The following is an 18,029-nucleotide window of genomic DNA, read 5'->3' as shown; positions in this document are numbered from 1 at the left end:
ACCGCCGTGGCCGCGCACGCGCCTCTGCGCGCTGGCGTCACGTAGCAACCGATTAGCGGCGGGCAGGCGGGAACCGTGGGTTTAGGGCCGCGAGGGCGGGTCCCGCGGGTTTTGCGGCTTTCCCCCACCCGCCCGACCCGCTGCCCTCCTGAGCAGTGGGCCCCAGGGTGTGGCTGCCCTGCCGGCACCTAGCTCCGGGTAAGTTACGTCACTATACGTCACTGTATGGCCTCACCGATCGCGTCACTGCAAATGGAAAGCTCCCCGCCGTGATCGCCCGGGCGCCTGTGGTGGAGGCAGCAGTGGCCTAGTCCAGACTCGCTGGAACCCCATCGGCTACTTCTGCGAAGTGCAGGAAGGTTCTCCAGGGACTGGGACCAGAAGGGTCTGAGTGCGCGGTTAATGTGTAAGGCTGCTGAATGACACTCGTTAACTCAGCAGCAGCGTGTGATGGACCGGGCCTTGAATTCCTCTGTTTCCTCATTATATAAATAAGAATAACAGTACCCATCTTTACTACGTTGAAGAATTGTACCTCTAAAAGAAAATAATGTATGCAAAGGTGCTTTTTAAAGTGTAAAACTCACTAGACTTTAAAATATCTTTATTATAAGAGAAGGCAGTCGAGCAAGAGCAGTTAAGAGCATGGACTTTGGAGTCAGGGAAACCTAGGTTCAAGTCTGATCCTGGATGTTGGACAGTCAATTCTGCTAGGCACTTGGGCGAACTGGAGGTCCACTGGGGTGTGGGGATTTGGAGAGAGTGACTGGAAAGGACGTAATCCCAGCCAAAGGAAGCTTCATGAGTAAAGGTATGGAAGTGAAAATAAACAGGAAGAACAAAGCTTGAGGCAGGGAGATCAGTTATGAGGCCATTGCTGTACCCCAGGTAAGAAGAGATCAGAGCCTTAACCAAAGCTTTGGCAGTGGGAGTGTAGAGGAAGGGATAGATGTGAGCGGTGTTAATGTGGTAGAATTGACAGCACTGAGTGAGGGATAAATGAGTAAGCCAAGTTTCTAGCACGGGTGCTGGGGTAGGTGGTGGAAACATTTAACAAAATGTGAATAAAAATGAGTCTCGGTTATCCACAAGTTTCTGATCCAGCGTATTAGATAGTGCTGGTGATAGTCCCAGGAGGATGATTGGATTTGTGGAAAATGATGATGTGTTCAAAAATGGATATGTTTGTTGGGGAAACACTTATTCTCCACTCATGATGTTTCCTTCCACACAGAGTGACATCTGTTAATAAAATATATAATATATATAATATGATCTTAGCCTCTCACTGCACCTGCCCCCAGCTCACTCCTCCCTAGAGCAGTGACTTCCTAATTGGTGAATTTAAAAGGAGAAACGGGACAGGTGTAGCCCATCCCATCACTTTCTTCTTAAAGGAAAGCTTCCATCAGGGAACTATCTTTGTGTTCTTTTCTGATTCACGAGGAGCAGGGCCTGGGGGTGGGGTTGAGGGTGCCTGGTCCAGGGCTACAAAGTTAGTAAGCCTATTTAATACCAGAGTTTCGCATTAGGAAGCTCTCTGTCCACAGGTAATATCCAATACTAATTTTGTCATTTGTAGTATACAGAATTATGGCTCCTGAAAGATTTTCATGTCCTAATCTCCAAAACCTGTGAATGTTACCTTACAGGGCAAGAGGGACTTTGCTGGTGTGTTAAATTAAGGATCTTGAGGTGGGGAGATTGTCTTGGATTATCTGGCTGGATTGGAGGCAGGAGGGTCAGAGAATGAGATATGATGGTGGAAGCAGAGGTCAGAGAGAAAGATTTTAAGAATCTGTGCTGCTGGCTTTGAAGATGGAGCCAAGGAATGCAGGCAGCCTTTAGAAGCTGGAAAAGGCAAGGAAACAGATTCTCCTCTAGAGCCCCAAGAGAGAACGCAGCCCTGCCAATGCCTTGATTTTAGAATGTCTGACCTCCAGAACTGTAAGATAATAAATTTGTGTTGTTTTAAGCCACTAATTTTGTGGTAATTTGTTACAACAGCAATAGAAAATGAATACATTCAGTAACAAAGATGATAGTTGGTCCCCTGCTGCATTCTGTTTTATCTAGAAAAAAGGGTGCAATTTATTAGGCTCCCTCAAAGACTACTGCAAGATGACTGTGACTTGATGAAGGGAACCTTCACATCCAGAGGGAAATATCCAATAAACAGTCGAATTACACGAGTCTGCGAATGAGGAGAGAAGTTGAGTTAAAATAGATTTAGAGGACATTAACTTATATCAATAATTGGTAATTTAAGTCCTAGGCATGGATGAGATCAATCAGAAAATATAGAAGAAACAATACAGAGGACCAAAGATAGATCCCTGGGAAGTACTGAGTTTAAAAGGCAGTGGCAGATGAACGGAAGCCCACAAAGTCTGAGGAACAATGGCCAGAGAGATAAAAGAACTAGGTGAGTGTAATGCCCTGAAACCAAGGTGGGAAAGAATTGCAATATGGTCTGAGCAGAGTCAGAGACCACAAATAGGGCAAGTATATCAAGGGCTGAAAAGCACTGACTGGATTTAGCAACATAGAAGTGATTAGTGACCAACAATAGCAACTTTAGTGAGGTAGTAGAGATAGACACGAAATTACTTGGGTCAGAAAGGCAGGTCAGTATAGTGGATTGCCATATGGACTAGTTGATGGCAGTTTGAGATTCTACTCTTAGTTCTGGCCATTAACTAGCTAAGTAACCTTTGGCAAATCACTTAACTATTCCATGCTTTGGTTTCTCATCTAACGAAGGAGAGGATCAGACTGACTGACTTTCACATAAATTCCTGGAGAGTCCCGTTAACTTTATTTTTTTTTAACATCTTTTTCAAGTATAATTGCTTTACAATGGTGTGTTAGTTTCTGCTGTATAACAAAGTGAATCAGCTATACATATACATATATCCCCATATCCCCTCCCTCTTGCATCTCCCTCCCACCCTCCGTATCCCACCCCTCTAGGTGGTCACAAAGCACTGAGCTGATCTCCCTGTGCTATGCAGCTGCTTCCCACTAGCTATCTGTTTTACATTTGGTAGTGTATATATGTCCATGCCACTCTCTCACGTCATCCCAGCTTACCCTTCCCCCTCCCCATGTCCTCAAGTCCATTCTCTACATCTGCGTCTTTATTCCTGTCCTGCCCCTAGGTTCATCAGAACCTTTTTTTTCTATAGATTCCATATCTATGTGTTAGCATACGGTATTTGTTTTTCTCTTTCTGACTTACTTCACTCTGTATGACAGACTCTAGGTCCATCCACCTCACTACAAATAACTCAATTTCATTTCTTTTTATTGCTGAGTAATATTCCATTGTATATATGTGCCACATCTTCTTTATCCATTCATCTGTCGATGGACACTTAGGTTGCTTCCAGGTCCTGGCTGTGGTAAATAGAGCTGCAATGAACATTGTGGTACATGACTCTTTTTGAACTATGGTTTTCTCAGGGTATATGCCCAGTAGTGGGATTGCTGGGTCGTACAGTAGTTCTAATTTTAGCTTTTTAAGGAACCTCCATACTGTTCTCCGTAGTGGCTGTATCAATTTACATTCCCACCAACAGTGCAAGAGGGTTCCCTTTTCTCCACACCCTCTCCAGCATTTATTGTTTGTAGATTTTTTGATGATGGCCATTCTGACTGCTGTGAGGTGATACCTCATTGTAGTTTTGACTTGCATTTCTCTAATGATTAGTGATGTTGACCATCCTTTCATGTGTGTGTTGGCAATCTGTATATCTTCTTTGGAGAAATGTTTGTTTAGGCCTTCTGCCCATTTTTGGATTGGGTTGTTTGTTTTATTAATATTGAGCTGCATGAGCTGCTTGTTAATTTTGGAGATTAATCCTTTGTCAATTGTTTCATTTGCAAATATTTTCTCCCATTCTGAGGGTTGTCTTTTCGTCTTGTTTATGGTTTCCCTTGCTGTGCAAAAGCTTTGAAGTTTCATTAGGTCCCATTTGTTAATTTTTGTTTTTATTTCCATTTCTCTAGAAGGTGGGTCAAAAAGGATCTTGCTGTGATTTATGTCATAGAGTGTTCTGCCTGTGTTTTCCTCTAAGAGTTTTATAGTTTCTGGCCTTACGTTTAGGTCTTTAATCCATTTTGAGTTTATTTTTGTGTATGGTGTTAAGGAGTGTTCTAATTTAATTCTTTTACATGTAGCTGTCCAGTTTTCCCAGCACCACTTACTGAAGAGGCTGTCTTTTCTCCAGTGTATATTCTTGCCTCCTTTATCAAAAATAAGGTGACCATATGTGCGTGGGTTTATCTCTGGGCTTTCTATCCTGTTCCATTGATCTATATTTCTCTTTTTGTGCCAGTACCATACTATCTTGATTACTGTAGCTTTGTAGTATAGTCTGAAGTCCGGAAGCCTGATTCCTCCAGCTCCGTTTTTCTTTCTCAAGATTGCTATGGCTATTCGGGGTCTTCTGTGTTTCCATACAAATTGTGAAATTTTGTGTTCTAGTTCTGTGAAAAATGCCACTGATAGTTTGATAGGGATTGCATTGAATCTGTAGATTGCTTTGGGTAGTAGAGTCATTTTCACACTGTTCATTCTTCCATTCCAAGAACATGGTCTATCTCTCCATATGTTTGTACCATCTTTAATTTCTTTCATCAGTGTCTTATAGTTTTCTGCATACAGGTCTTTTGTCTCCTTAGGTAGGTTTATTCCTAGGTATTTTATTTTTTTGTTTCAATGGTAAATGGGAGTGTTTCCTTAATTTCTCTTTCTCATTTTTCATCATTAATGTATAGGAATGCAAGAGATTTCTGCTGCATTAATTTTGCATCCTGCTACTTTACCAAATTCATTGATTACCTCTAGTAGTTTTCTGGTAGCGTCTTTAGGATACTCTATGTATAGTATCATATCATCTGCAAACAATGACAGCTTAACGTCTTCTTTTCTGATTTGGATTCGTTTAATTTCTTTTTCTTCTCTGATTGCTGTGGCTTAAACTTCCAAAACTATGCTGAACAATAGTGGTGAGAGTGGACAACCTTGTCTTGTTCCTGATCTTAGAGGAAATGGTTTCAGTTTGTCACCATTGAGAATGATGTTGGCTGTGGGTTTGTCTTATATGGCCTTTATTATATTGAGGTAAGTTCCCTCTATGCCTACTTTCTGGAGGGTTGTTGTCATAAATGGGGGTTGAATTTTGTCACAAGCTTTTTCTGCATCGATTGAGATGATCATATGTTTTTTCTCCTTCAATTTATTAATATGTTTTATCACATTGATTGATTTGTGTATATTGAAGAATCCTTGCATTCCTGGGATAAACCCCACTTGATCATGGTGTATGATCCTTTTAATGTGCTGTTGGATTCTGTTTGCTATTATTTTGTTGAGGATTTTTGCCTCTATGTTCATCAGTGATATTGGCCTGTAATTTTCTTTCTTTGTGACATCTTTGTCTGGTTTTGGTATCAGGGTGATGGTGGCCTCGTAGAATGAGTTTGGGAGTGTTCCTCCCTGTACTATATTTTGGAAGAGTTTGAGAAGGGTAGGTGTTAGCTCTTCTCTAAATGTTTGATAGAATTTGCCTGTGAAGCCATCTGGTCCAGGGCTTTTGTTTGTTGGAACATTTTTAATCACAGTTTCAATTTCAGTGCTTGTGATTGGTCTGTTTATATTTTCTATTTCTTCCTGGTTCAGTCTCAGAAGGTTGTGCTTTTCTAAGAATTTGTCCATTTCTTCCAGGTTGTCCATTCTATTGGCATATACTTGCTTGTAGTAATCTCTCATGATCCTTTGTATTTCTGCAGTGTCAGTTGTTACCTCTCCTTTTTCATTTCTGTTGATTTGGGTCTTCTCCGTTTTTTTCTTGATGAGTCTGGCTAATGGTTTATCAATTTTGTTTATCTTCTCAAAGACCCAGCTTTTAGTTTTATTGATCTTTGTTATTGTTTCCTTCATTTCTTTTGCATTTGTTTCTGATCTGAGCTTTATGATTTCTTTCCTTCTGCTAACTTTGGGGTTTTTTTGTTCTTCTTTCTCTAATTTCTTTAGGTGTAAGGTTAGGTTGTTTATTTGAGATATTTTTTGTTTCTTAAGGTAGGATTGTATTGCTATAAACTTCCCTCTTAGAACTGCTTTTGCTGCATCCCATAGGTTTGGGTTGTCGGGTTTTCACTGTCATTTGTTTCTAGGTATTTTTAATTCTCCCTTTGATTTCTTCAGTGATCTCTTGGTTATTTAGTAGTGTATTGTTTAGCCTCCATGTGTTTGTATTTTTTACAGACTTTTTTCCTGTAATGGATAACTAGTTTCATAGCGTTGTAGTCAGAAAAGATATTTGATACGATTTCAATTTTCTTAAATTTACCAATGCTTGATTTGTGACCCAAGAATTTTCCATGAGCACTTGAGAAGAAAGTGTATTCTGTTGTTTTTGGATGGAATGTCCTATAAATAGCAATTAAGTCCATCTTGTTTAATGTATCATTTAAAGCTTGTGTTTCCTTATTTATTTTCGTTTTGGATGATCTGTCCATTGGTGAAAGTGGGATGTTAAAGTGCCCTACTATGCTTGTGTTACTGTCGATTTCCCCTTTTATGGCTGTTAGCATTTGCTTTATGTATTGAGGTGCTCCTATATTGGGTGCATAAATATTTACAATTGTTATATCTTCTTCTTGGATTGATCCCTTGATCATTATGTAGTGTCCTTGTTTGTGTCTTGTAATAGTCTTTATTTTAAAGTCTAGTTTGTCTGATATAAGAATTGCTACTCCAGCTTTCTTTTGATTTCCACTTGCATGGAATATCTTTTTCCATCCCCTCACTTTCAGACACCCCTAGGTCTGAAGTGGATCTCTTGTAGACAGCATATGTATGGGTCTTGTTTTTGTATCCGTTCAGCCAGTCTGTGTCTTTTGGTTGGAGCATTTAATTCATTTACATTTAAGGTAATTATCGATATGTATGTTCCTATTCCCATTTTCTTAATTGTTTTGGGTTTTTTATCATAGGTCTTTTCCTTCTCTTGTGTTTCCTGCCTAGAGAAGTTCCTTTAGCATTTGTTGTAAAGCTGGTTTGGTGGTGCTGAATTCTCCTAGCTTTTGCTTGTCTGTAAAGGTTTTAATTTCTCCGTTGAGTGTTAATGAGATCCTTGCTGGGTAGAGAAATCTTGGTTGTAGGTTTTTCCCTTTGATCACTTTAAATATGTCCTGCCACTCCCTTCTGGCTTGCAGAGTTTCTGTTGAAAGATCAGCTGTTAACCTTATGGGGATTACTTTGTATGTCATTTGTTGTTTTTCCCTTGCTGCTTTTAATATTTTTTCTTTGCATTTCATTTTTGATAGTTTGATTAATTTGTGTCTTGGTGTGTTTCTCCTTGGATTTATCCTGTATGGGACTCTCTGGGCTTCCTGGACTTGATTGACTATTTCCTTTCCCATATTGGGGAAGTTTTCAACTATAATCTCTTCAAATATTTTCTCAGTTCCTTTCTTTTTCTCTTCTTCTCCTGGGACCCCTATAATTCAAATTTTGGTGCATTTAATGTTGTCCCAGAAGTCTCTGAGACTGTCCTCAGTTCTTTTCATTCTTTTTTCTTTATTCTGCTCTGCAGTAGTTATTTCCACTATTTTATCTTCCAGGTCATTTATCTGTTTTTCTGCCTCAGTTATTCTGCTACTGATTCCTTCTAGAGAATTTTTAATTTCATTTACTGTGTTGTTCATCATTGTTCGTTTGTTCTTTAGTTCTTCTAGGTCCTTTTTAAACATTTCTTGTATTTTCTCCATTCTATTTCCAAGATTTTGGATCATCTTTACTATCATTACTCTGACTTCTTTTTCAGGTAGACTTCCTATTTCCTCTTCATTTGTTTGGTCTGGTGGGTTTTTACCTTGCTCCTTCATCTGCTGTGTGTTTCTCTGTCTTCTCATTTTGCTTAACTTACTGTGTGTTTGGGGTCTCCATTTCGCAGGCTGCAGGTTCGTAGTTGCCGTTGTTTTTGGTGTCTGCCTCCAGTGGCTAAGGTTGGTTTAGTGGGTTGTGTAGCCTTCCTGATGGAGCAGACTGGTGCCTGTGTTCTGTTGGATGAGGCTGGATCTTGTCTTTCTGGTGGCCAGGACTGTGTCTGGTGGTGTGTTTTGGGGTGTCTGTGACCTTATTATGATTTTAGGCAGCCTCTCTGCTCATGGGTGGGTTTGTGTTCCTGTCTTGCTAGTTGTTTGGCATAGGGTGTCCAGCACTGTAGCTTGCTGGTCATTGAGTGGAGCTGGGTCTTAGCGTTGAGATGGAGATCTCTTGGAGAGCTTTCGCTATTTGATATTACGTGGAGCCAGGAGGTCTCTGGTGGACCAATGTCCTGAAGTTGGCTCTCCCACCTCGGCGGCACAGGCCTGACACTCGGCCAGAGCATGAAGACCTGTCAGCCACATGGCTCAGAAGAAAAGGGAGAAAAAAAATTAAGAAAGAAAGAAAAAAATAAAGTTATTAAAATAAAAACTAAAAAAATTATTAAAAATTAAAAGAAATTTAAAAGTAATAAAAAGTTGAAAAAAAGGAAGAAAGAAAGAAAGAAGAGAGCAACCAAACCAAAAAACAAATCCACCAGTGATAACAAATGGTATAAACTATACTAAAACAAACAAACCAAAAACAATGGACAGACAGAACTCTAGGACAAATGGTAAAAGCAAAGCTATACAGACAAAATCACACAAAGAAGCATACACATTCACACTCACAAAAAGAGTAAAAGGAAATATATATATATATGTCTATATATATATAAAAAAAAGGAAGAGAGCAATCAAATCAATAAACAAATCTACCAGTGATAATAAACTCTCAATACTAAACTAAGACAAACATAAAACCAGAAACAAATTAGATGCAGAAAGCGAACCCCAAGTCTACAGTTGCTCCTAAAGTCCACCGCCTCAATTTTGGGATGATTCGTTATAGGTTCAGGTATTCCAGAGATGCAGGGCACTTCACGTTGATTGTGGAGATTTAATCCACTGCTCCTGAAGCTCCTGGGAGAGATTTCCCTTTCTCTTCTTTCTTTGCACAGCTCCCGGGGTTCAGCTTTGCATTTGGCCCCGCCTTTGTGTGTAGGTCACCTGAGGGCGTCTGTTCTTTACTCAGACAGAACGGGGTTAAAGTAGCAGCTGATTAGGGGTCTCTGGCTCACTCAGGCTGGGGGGAGGGAGAGGTATGGAATGTGGGGTGAGCCTGCCATGGCAGAGGCCGGCGTGACGTTGCAGCAGCCTGAGGCACGCTGTGTGTTCTCCCGGGGAAGTTGTCCCTGGATCACGGGACCCTGGCAGTGGCGGGCTACACAGGCTCCTGGGAGGGGAAGTGTGGATAGTGACCTGTGCTTGCACACAGGCTTATTGGTGGCTGCAGCAGCCACCTTAGCATTTCATGCCCGTCTCTGGGGTCCACGCTGATAGCCATGGCTCGCGTCCATCTCTGGAGCTCGTTTAGGCAGTGCTCTGAATCCCCTCTCCTCATGCACCCTGAAACAATGGTCTCTTGCCTCTTAGGCAGTTCCAGACTTTTTCCCGGACTCCCTCCTGGCTAGGTGTGGTGCACTAGCCCCCTTCAGGCTGTGTTCACACAGCCAACCCCAGTCCTCTCTCTGGGATCCGACCTCCGAAGCCCGAGCCTCAGCTCCCAGCCCCCGCCCGCCCCGGCGGGTGAGCAGACAAGCCTCTTGGGCTGGTGAGTGCTGGTTGACACTGATCCTTTGTGCGGGAATCTCTCCACTTTGCCCTCTGCACCCCTGTTGCTGCACTCTCCTCCGTGGCTCCGAAGCTTCCCCCCTGCCACCCCCCGTGTCCGCCAGTGAAGGGGCTTCCTAGTGTGTGGAAACTTTTCCTCCTTCACAGCTCCATCCCAGAGGTGTAGGTCCTGTCCCTATTCTTTTGTCTCTGTTTTTTCTTTTTTCTTTTGCCCTACCCAGGTACGTGGGGAGTTTCTTGTCTTTTGGGAAGTCTGAGGTCTTCTGCCAGCTTTCAGTAGGTGTTCTGTAGGAGTTGTTCCAAATGTAGATGTATTTCTGATATATTTGTGGAGAGGAAGGTAATCTCCATGTCTTACTCCTCCGCCATCTTGAAGGTCTCTCTCCTCCTTAACTTTATATTAGACTCATTTGCTTATAACAGCACACTTCAAATCCTACTCATTTCACCAAACAGTGAGAATCAGTATATTATGTTCCAGCTTATGTCCAGATACTATGGATGTGGATATGATACAGTTACTTGAGAAACTCACAGTTTTGGAAGGGAGATAAACATATAAGGATGTAACTAATTGCCATAGTTCTTTTTTAAACAAAGCAAGGTATAAATCAAATGAACCGTGACTATAACACAGTATTCTACATACTATAATAGAATTCTGTATGAAGTGACATGAGGGATATATAAAGTAATGCAGATGAGGGAGTAGTCATTTTTGCCAAATGGAAATCAAGCTGTTATATTTACCTACTCTCTCAGGTGGACACAATGTGCCTCAAAAATGATGTAACCATAAGGCATTTCCATGGTGATAAAAAAAACCAGGAGAGTTGTGCTAATCCACCACTGATCGTTTAATATTACTTCTAGGTAGCTTTGTTGTGATCTGAATGAATATTTATGTACAGCTACTTGTGAACTTAAGTACACTCTTTAATTGGAAAAATGGACACATGTAAAATTTGAATGCAAGAGTAGTTTATTTACTTTTCCACCAGATCCAAGTGGAAACGTTTGTTTTACATGCCATGCTCTCTTCCGTTTGCTCATCTAATCCTCATATATTATCTCATTTAATTTCACAAACATCAGTTCATTGTATTAGTAACTGATATTATATCTCTGTTTTAGCAGGTGGGGATACCAAGTTTAAGTAATTGGGCCAAGGTCACATTAACAGCAGTTAAGTAGTAAACCAGGCATCCTCTCTTTAGGAAACCTTCCCTCCAGCCCTTATTTGGTCTAAGTGCCCGTCCTCTGTACTATTACATCATGTGTACACCTTTATTTTAGCGTTTACTGAAATAATGATGATGCTTACTATGTGCCAGGTACTGTTTTAAGTATGTTCTGGGCATTGACTCATTTAAGCTTCATACCCCTTTGAGAGAGGAAATATCATTAATCACAGTACTTTATAATTCAGGAAACTAAAGCCTAGAAAAGTTAAGTAATTTACTGAAGGTCACACAATTAGTAGTCATGGAACCAGGATTCAAACCCAAGTAGTTAGGTTCTAGAGCCCATGCTCTTAACCCCCAGGCTGCTGCCCTTCTTCATACCATACACACTCTGCTAACATTGAGAGATTCTAGATGACATAGTTTACAGAACTCACCAGTGCAGTAATTGTAAGGTTATTGTGTGTGATATCACTTTGTATTCTTTTTTTCTTTTTTTTTTTATAAATTTATTTATTTATTTATTTATTTTTGGCTGTGTTGGGTCTTCGTTTCTGTGCTAGGGCTTTCTCTAGTTGTGGCAAGCGGGGGCCACTCTTCATCGCGGTGCGCGGGCCTCTCACTATCGCGGCCTCTCTTGTTGCGGAGCACAGGCTCCAGACTTGCAGGCTCAGTAATTGTGGCTCATGGGCCTAGTTGCTCCGCAGCATGTGGGATCTTCCCAGACCAGGGCTCGAACCCGTGTCCCCTGCATTGGCAGGCAGATTCTCAACCACTGCACCACCAGGGAAGCCCTCACTTTGTATTCTTTATGAAGTGAACACAAGAGAATTTTTCTCTCATGGGGGGAAGGGGGGGTGGGATCAATTGGGAGATTAAGACTGACATATATACACTATCATGTGTAAAATAGATAGCTAGTGGGAACCTGCTATATAGCACAGGGAGATCAGCTCAGTGCTCTGTGGTGACCTAGATGGGTGGGATTGGGGGGGTGGGTGGGAGGGAGGTCCAAGAGGGAGGGGATATATGTATACATATAGTTGTATACATATAGCTGTACACTTCGTTGTACAGCAGAAACTAACACAACACTGTAAAGCAACTATACCCCAATTAAAAAATAAATTAAAATTTTAAAATTTAAAAAAAAAATTTTTTAATAAGAGAATTTTTCTCTCTCAGCCAGATGCCATGAAACACTTGGCTAATCTTGAGTAACTGCTATGTTTTCTCCTTATAGGTGATGTGAATTACATAACTGGCTGTTTTCTTCTTTCACTCTGACTGCCAAGAAGCTCTGAGAAATTTGTGGCTCAGCATTAGTAACTGGAAGGACCCTTGGCCTGCATATCTGTATTCTGTTGAAATTTATTTTGAAATTTTTCAAAATAAAATTCTGTCAAAATTTATTTTGAAATTTTTCAAAATAAAAACCTGGGGGAAAACAGTCTAAATTCTTCTTTATTTTCTAAGTTATTGATATTGTACATTTATTTTATAATTAGAAAAAGTAAACTTTGCTTTTAAAAGAAAGGTTGCAGCTTTGCATGATTTCTCAGGCTTTGGCTCTGTGGACAAGAACTTGTTTCAGGCTGAGCTCCATGAGTTCAATATAGAATCCTATAAAACCAGGACTTCTGTGGCCTTGAAAGTCCAGATCAATAGAATTGGTGTTCAGACAGATCAGAAAATATTTCAAGTATCATAAAACAGGCAAGTTGTGGCCCTCCTTATTTTTAAACTAAATAATGTGAAACCACTTTTGTATTATTTGAACATATGCTATCTTGCTTTGGAGATAAGAAAGTCAATCTTCCTTAATGCTGATGATATTTTATTATAATTAACTTTAATGTACGGTTGATTTTGTGGTTTAGCATTTGTCAGAAATGGATGAAGATCACCTGTTCTAAAACTAAAATAATTATTTTGGTACATGTCCTGAAATTTAACTGGTTTAGATCCAGTAACTCAGAATCAGATTCATTTCTTTACTTAAGGGTATGTTTTACAAGGAATTCTTCCAGGTAGATTTACTGAGCAGTCATTTTGCTAAAAGCCATACATTTCATGGGAGCTTTATTCAGATTCTTCTTAGCGAGAGTCAGCAACTGATAATTTCTTCTTTGAAAATTTTTCCATCCAAATCTTCATCCGCCAACAGGACATTCAGATTCCTAAAGGGTGGGCAAATGCTCCACACCCAGCCAGCAGATTGTTGCCAGGTGGTGTGCGAGCATCTGGGCTTGCCAGATTTGAAATCTATTCATCTCTTAACATTGGTAACTAATGTGTACTTTGTTTTAAAAAAAAAAACAAACATGACTTGTCTGTGAGTTTGCAGACCCTCTGCTCTATTGAATACAACTTTACAGACTTGAATACTTCGTTCTTCTTATTTTGAAGAATTGGTTTTCTTAAGGAAAAGCCTGGACTGCCTGCAGGCTCCCTCTGTCCACCCCCATGAAGAGAGAAATGTTCCCATTTAGGTGAGAATCTCAGTGGGATGACTCACTCTTCACAAAAGGCTGTCAACCACCCACCATCTGCTCATCAGATTACTGAGTTCTGAACAATATGTATCTGCTTTTAGTCAGCCAGGGTATTAGCTGGTCCATCAGAAAACTGCATCCCTGACCACATTGTCCTGAGCTCATACACACAGAAACATTTCTCACCCTCTACCAGGAGTGTTTTACTGACTTGTCTTTTGAATATTGTGGCTTCTACATACATTAAGGGATTCTAGAAGAGACAGTTCCACAGAGCCCACTAGTGCATTTGCTGTAGAGCTATTGTGCACTTGGTTATTTTATGTTCCTTATGGAAAATCCCATGAGAGAATTTTCTTTCAGAGCCAAGTGTCAGGAAATGCTTGACTACCTTTGAGTAAGTGATGTGTCTTCCTTACAGACAAGTAGTTTATGTAACCAGTTTATGTGTTTCCCTTTTCACTTTCATTGTCATGAAGCTCCAAGTCAAGTTTTAGCTCAGCTTTAGTGCTTACATAGGAACTGTGGCCTGCGAATCTGTGTTCTTATTCCCTGGTCCTGATCGATCGATTGATCTATCTATCTATCTATCTATCTATGTATTTATTATTTTTTCACTATTGTACTTTTTAAACTTTTTATTTTATATTGGAGTACAGTTGATTAACAACATTGTTGCAGTTTCAGGTGTACAGCAAAGTGATTCAGTTATATATATACACGTATCTATTCTTTTTCAAATTCTTTTCCCATTTAGGTTGTTACATAATATTGGGCAGAGTTCCCTGTGCTATACAGTAAGTAGGTCCTTGTTGCTGACCTTCTATTTAAATTTGGGTTTTCTCTTGCTCAGATTTATTTATAATTTTCTACATTATGTGTATTATTGCACTAGCCACCTCAGGTTGATCATGGAAAAGCTAGGGAAATAAGTGATAATTATGCTTAATGATGACTACCTGATAGTCCCTTACCCTTACTTCAGGCAGGAGTTAAAACTTATTGATCCTTCCATGCTGATAAGAATGTTTTGTTTACAAGTTCTCTAGGGTTTTACATCAACTAAACCAACAGAACAATGAATTATTTTCAAAGAAGTTTTAATATTATTGCAAAGCTAAAGAATGTCACTTTTTTTTATTAATTAATTTATTTATTTTTGGCTGTGTTGGGTCTTCGTTTCTGTGCGAGGGCTTTCTCCAGTTGCGGCAAGCGGGGGCCGCTCTTCATCACGGTGCGCGGGCCTCTCACTATCGTGGCCTCTCTTGTTGCGGAGCACAGGCTCCAGACGCGCAGGCTCAGTAGTTGTGGCTCACGGGCTTAGTTGCTCCGCGGCATGTGGGATCATTCCCAGACCAGGGCTTGAACCCGTGTCCCCTGCATTAGCAGGCAGATTCTCAACCACTGCGCCACCAGGGAAGCCCAAGAATGTCACTTTTAACTTTGCTTTTGTTCTTCCGAGGAAAGTAGATAACTAATGGCTGGCAAGCATAAGTGGGAAACGTCACATCCCAAATTCTCCAAACACTATCCTCACAGCCTCTATTAGTATACTCTTCCAGTAGGCCACAATATGAAGAATTAGCTTTCCTATATCTAATCTATGATTATTTTTTGTTTTAAACCCTTTTATACCTCATGTATTAGTGATCTGATTTGTATTCACTGGTGATATTTGCACATATACACTTTAACTGAAGTTACATGGAAAGATCTTAAGCAAGATTCATTGTCTTAATACATCTTTTATACTTGCTAAATCAAAGGCAGAAAGATAATTGAGTACCCCCATGACTATTAGGTATTGCTCTTAGACACTAATATGTCTATGATTTAATATTTTAATCCTGTATTTATCTTGAGAATAGGACAGTAAAGCTGCTTTGTAAATGTAAAGATTTAAAATGTTTGTCCAGAAAACACTTTTTGTAATCCTGTTTTGGCATTTCTTCTTTTCTTAATATACCAGGAACCTCAAAAATGGAAGTAGTGCAGGCCTATTTCCTATTTCAGTTTTTATTTACTGGGCTACTCTGTGTCAGGCACACAGGGGATACAGAGATTGAAGATACAGTTCTTGCTCTCAAGGAGTAACAGTCTAGAACTGTGCTGTCTAATATGGGAGCCTCTAGCCATGTGTGGCTATTCAAATAAGTTAAAAATTCAGTTCCTCAGTCATACTAGTCACACTTCAAGAGCTCAGTATCAAAAAAAAAAAGAGCTCAGTATCCACATGTGGCTAGTGTATTGGAGTATACATGGAGAGTACCTTTCTATCAGTGCAGAAAGTTCTATTGGATAATGCTGGTCTAGAAAATCATGTGGAAATCACAAGGTAGAGCAAGGTGATTTCAGACTAAGAAAGATCATGTGTGAAGTGAGCATAAGAATGACTTGGGGGCACGTTGAGTCCTGCCAGAGATTCCGATTTGAGGAATACTGTGGGAGTCTGTTTTTAACAAATACCCCAGGTGATTGCGATGCAGAGTGTGTATAAACTACATTGAGAAAAACCAATGTAGGGTAAGTGGGAATAGCTCAATAGAGTGATTCTGAACTTTCTACCTAAATGGCATCTGGGTGCTTGAGCCAATTTAAATTTGATTTAGAGAGACAAGAGTCATGGGACTAAATTTGTACCTTAAGAGTTATGGAGCATTTTATACCCATTATGTGTCTGAAGACTTATATTATTATAAGAGCCTTTAATTTGTCATGTATACTTTAAATACGTGAAAAAAGGTATGTGATAGTTTCAGTCAAGATAGGCTAGGCTATGCAACAGTAAAAAAATAACCCCAAAATATCAGTGGCTTTTTCCAGAAGGAAAAGAGAAAACTCTGGAAGCCTCACACTAACAAATTCTTCTGTCAAAAGTGACAGACACCATTTCTACTCACAATTCATGCCAGAATTAGTCACAGAACCAACCTTAAGGAAGTCTGGAAATGCATCCTACTATGTGACCAGAAGAGAGGAGAACCAGATATCAGTGTGTAGCACTAATGATTACCCCCGTGGTGGTAAAGGAAACATGGTGATCAAGCTGCAAGAGAGATGAGACCTCCAGAAACACACAGCAGGGTGGTGAATGGCAAAGACATAAAGGACTAGGATGAACTTTCAGAAAAATTCTTGGCTTGGAGAAAGAAGCCAAGATACAATGACCAAGAACAGAATGCTGAGTTAGTGTTTTCTGAACAAACATCCTTGATTACTTCTCTCTTCTAAAGAGCCTTGATCCTGAAAGGGATTTTATCTGATGCTTCAGGTTCTTTCTTGAGAAGCTAATGTAGAGCATTATGATAGAGGCACAGGGACACGTCTGTGTGCTAATTTACTATGCCAGAGAAAGACTAGGGAGCCAGCAGCCTTGGAGGAGTCCTGCCTCTTTCTGAACCCAGGGTGAAGAATGTTCAGTCCAGTGGTTGCCTGAAAGACCCTTTCTATACCTCAATAAAGGCAGCTCTTGGAGAAGCCATTTATTCCACTGACACCAGGAGTTGCCTGTTCTGCAACTGCATCATTAGCTGTAGCTGAGATAATCAGTGAACATGCAGTGTGAGGGAGAAATAAACCTTTCTTGTAAGCCACTGAAATTTGGGGGATCATTTGTTACTGCAGTATAACCTCACCCACACTAACTGATACTATGCTTATTCTTTCAGTATCTATGCAGATGAAGCCATTGAGATTCATCAGGCAGGCAATGATGAATTAAAAATGGGAGATAAGGGAGAAATATCTGTTCAAAAATACTATTGGGTGGGCCAAAAGGTTTGGTTTTTTCCATAGGATGGCTCTAGTAGCACTTAGTTGCCTTTAACTTCATTTGAAACAATTTTGTTAGATTGTATGTGACAGCTGTCATATCAGCGTGCATTTAAAAAAAAGACATCAAAATTGGTGAATTTTGGTGTAGCCATTTTAATATTGAATATGGAAGAAGAAAGCAACATTTTTGGTATATTATGCTTTATTATTTCAAGAAAGGTAAAAACGCAACTGAAACGCAAAAAAAAGATTTGTGCAGTGTATGGAGAAGATGCCGTGATGGATCGAAGGTATCAAAAGTGGTTTGACTTTGAAGTTTCATGCTGGAGATTTCTCGCTGGACGATGCCCCAGGGTCGGGTAGACCAGTTGAAGTTGATAGCAATCAAATTGAAACAATAATTGAGAACAATCAACATTATACCACGCGGGAGATAGCAGACGTACTCAAAATATCCAAACCAAGCATTGAAAATCATTTGCACCAGCTTGGTTACGTGAATCGCTTTGATGTTTGGGCTCCACATAAGTTAAGCCAAAAAAACCTTCTTGACCATATTTCCACATGCGATTCTCTACTGAAACATAATGAAAACGTTGTTTTTAAAACAAATTGTGATGGGCAATGAAAAGTAGATACTGTACAACAGTGTGGAATGGAAGAGATCATGGGGCAAGTGAAATGAACCACCACCAACCACACCAAAGGCCAGTCTTCATCCAAAGAAGGTGATGTTGTGTATATGGTGAGATTGGAAGGGAGTCCTCTATTATGAGCTCCTTCCAGAAAACCAAATGATTAATTCCAACAAGCACTGCTCCCAATTAGACCAACTGAAAGCAGC

At 40.1% G+C, this 18,029-nt stretch overlaps 1 long non-coding RNA gene across 1 annotated transcript; it reads left to right on the top strand.

Annotated features, from left to right (window-relative positions):
• The first annotated feature begins 112 nt into the window (after positions 1-112).
• On the top strand, positions 113-12,283 carry LOC118904037. The gene is made up of 3 exons (XR_005021923.1): positions 113-406; positions 2,270-2,425; positions 12,160-12,283. It is a non-coding gene; the product is annotated as an uncharacterized LOC118904037 (long non-coding RNA).
• Positions 12,284-18,029: the final 5,746 nt, after the last annotated feature.

The sequence above is a fragment of the Balaenoptera musculus genome, chromosome 11 (assembly GCF_009873245.2).
Source record: "Balaenoptera musculus isolate JJ_BM4_2016_0621 chromosome 11, mBalMus1.pri.v3, whole genome shotgun sequence".
Classification (NCBI taxonomy): domain Eukaryota; kingdom Metazoa; phylum Chordata; class Mammalia; order Artiodactyla; family Balaenopteridae; genus Balaenoptera; species Balaenoptera musculus.
This window is presented reverse-complemented; position numbering and strand designations above follow the sequence as displayed.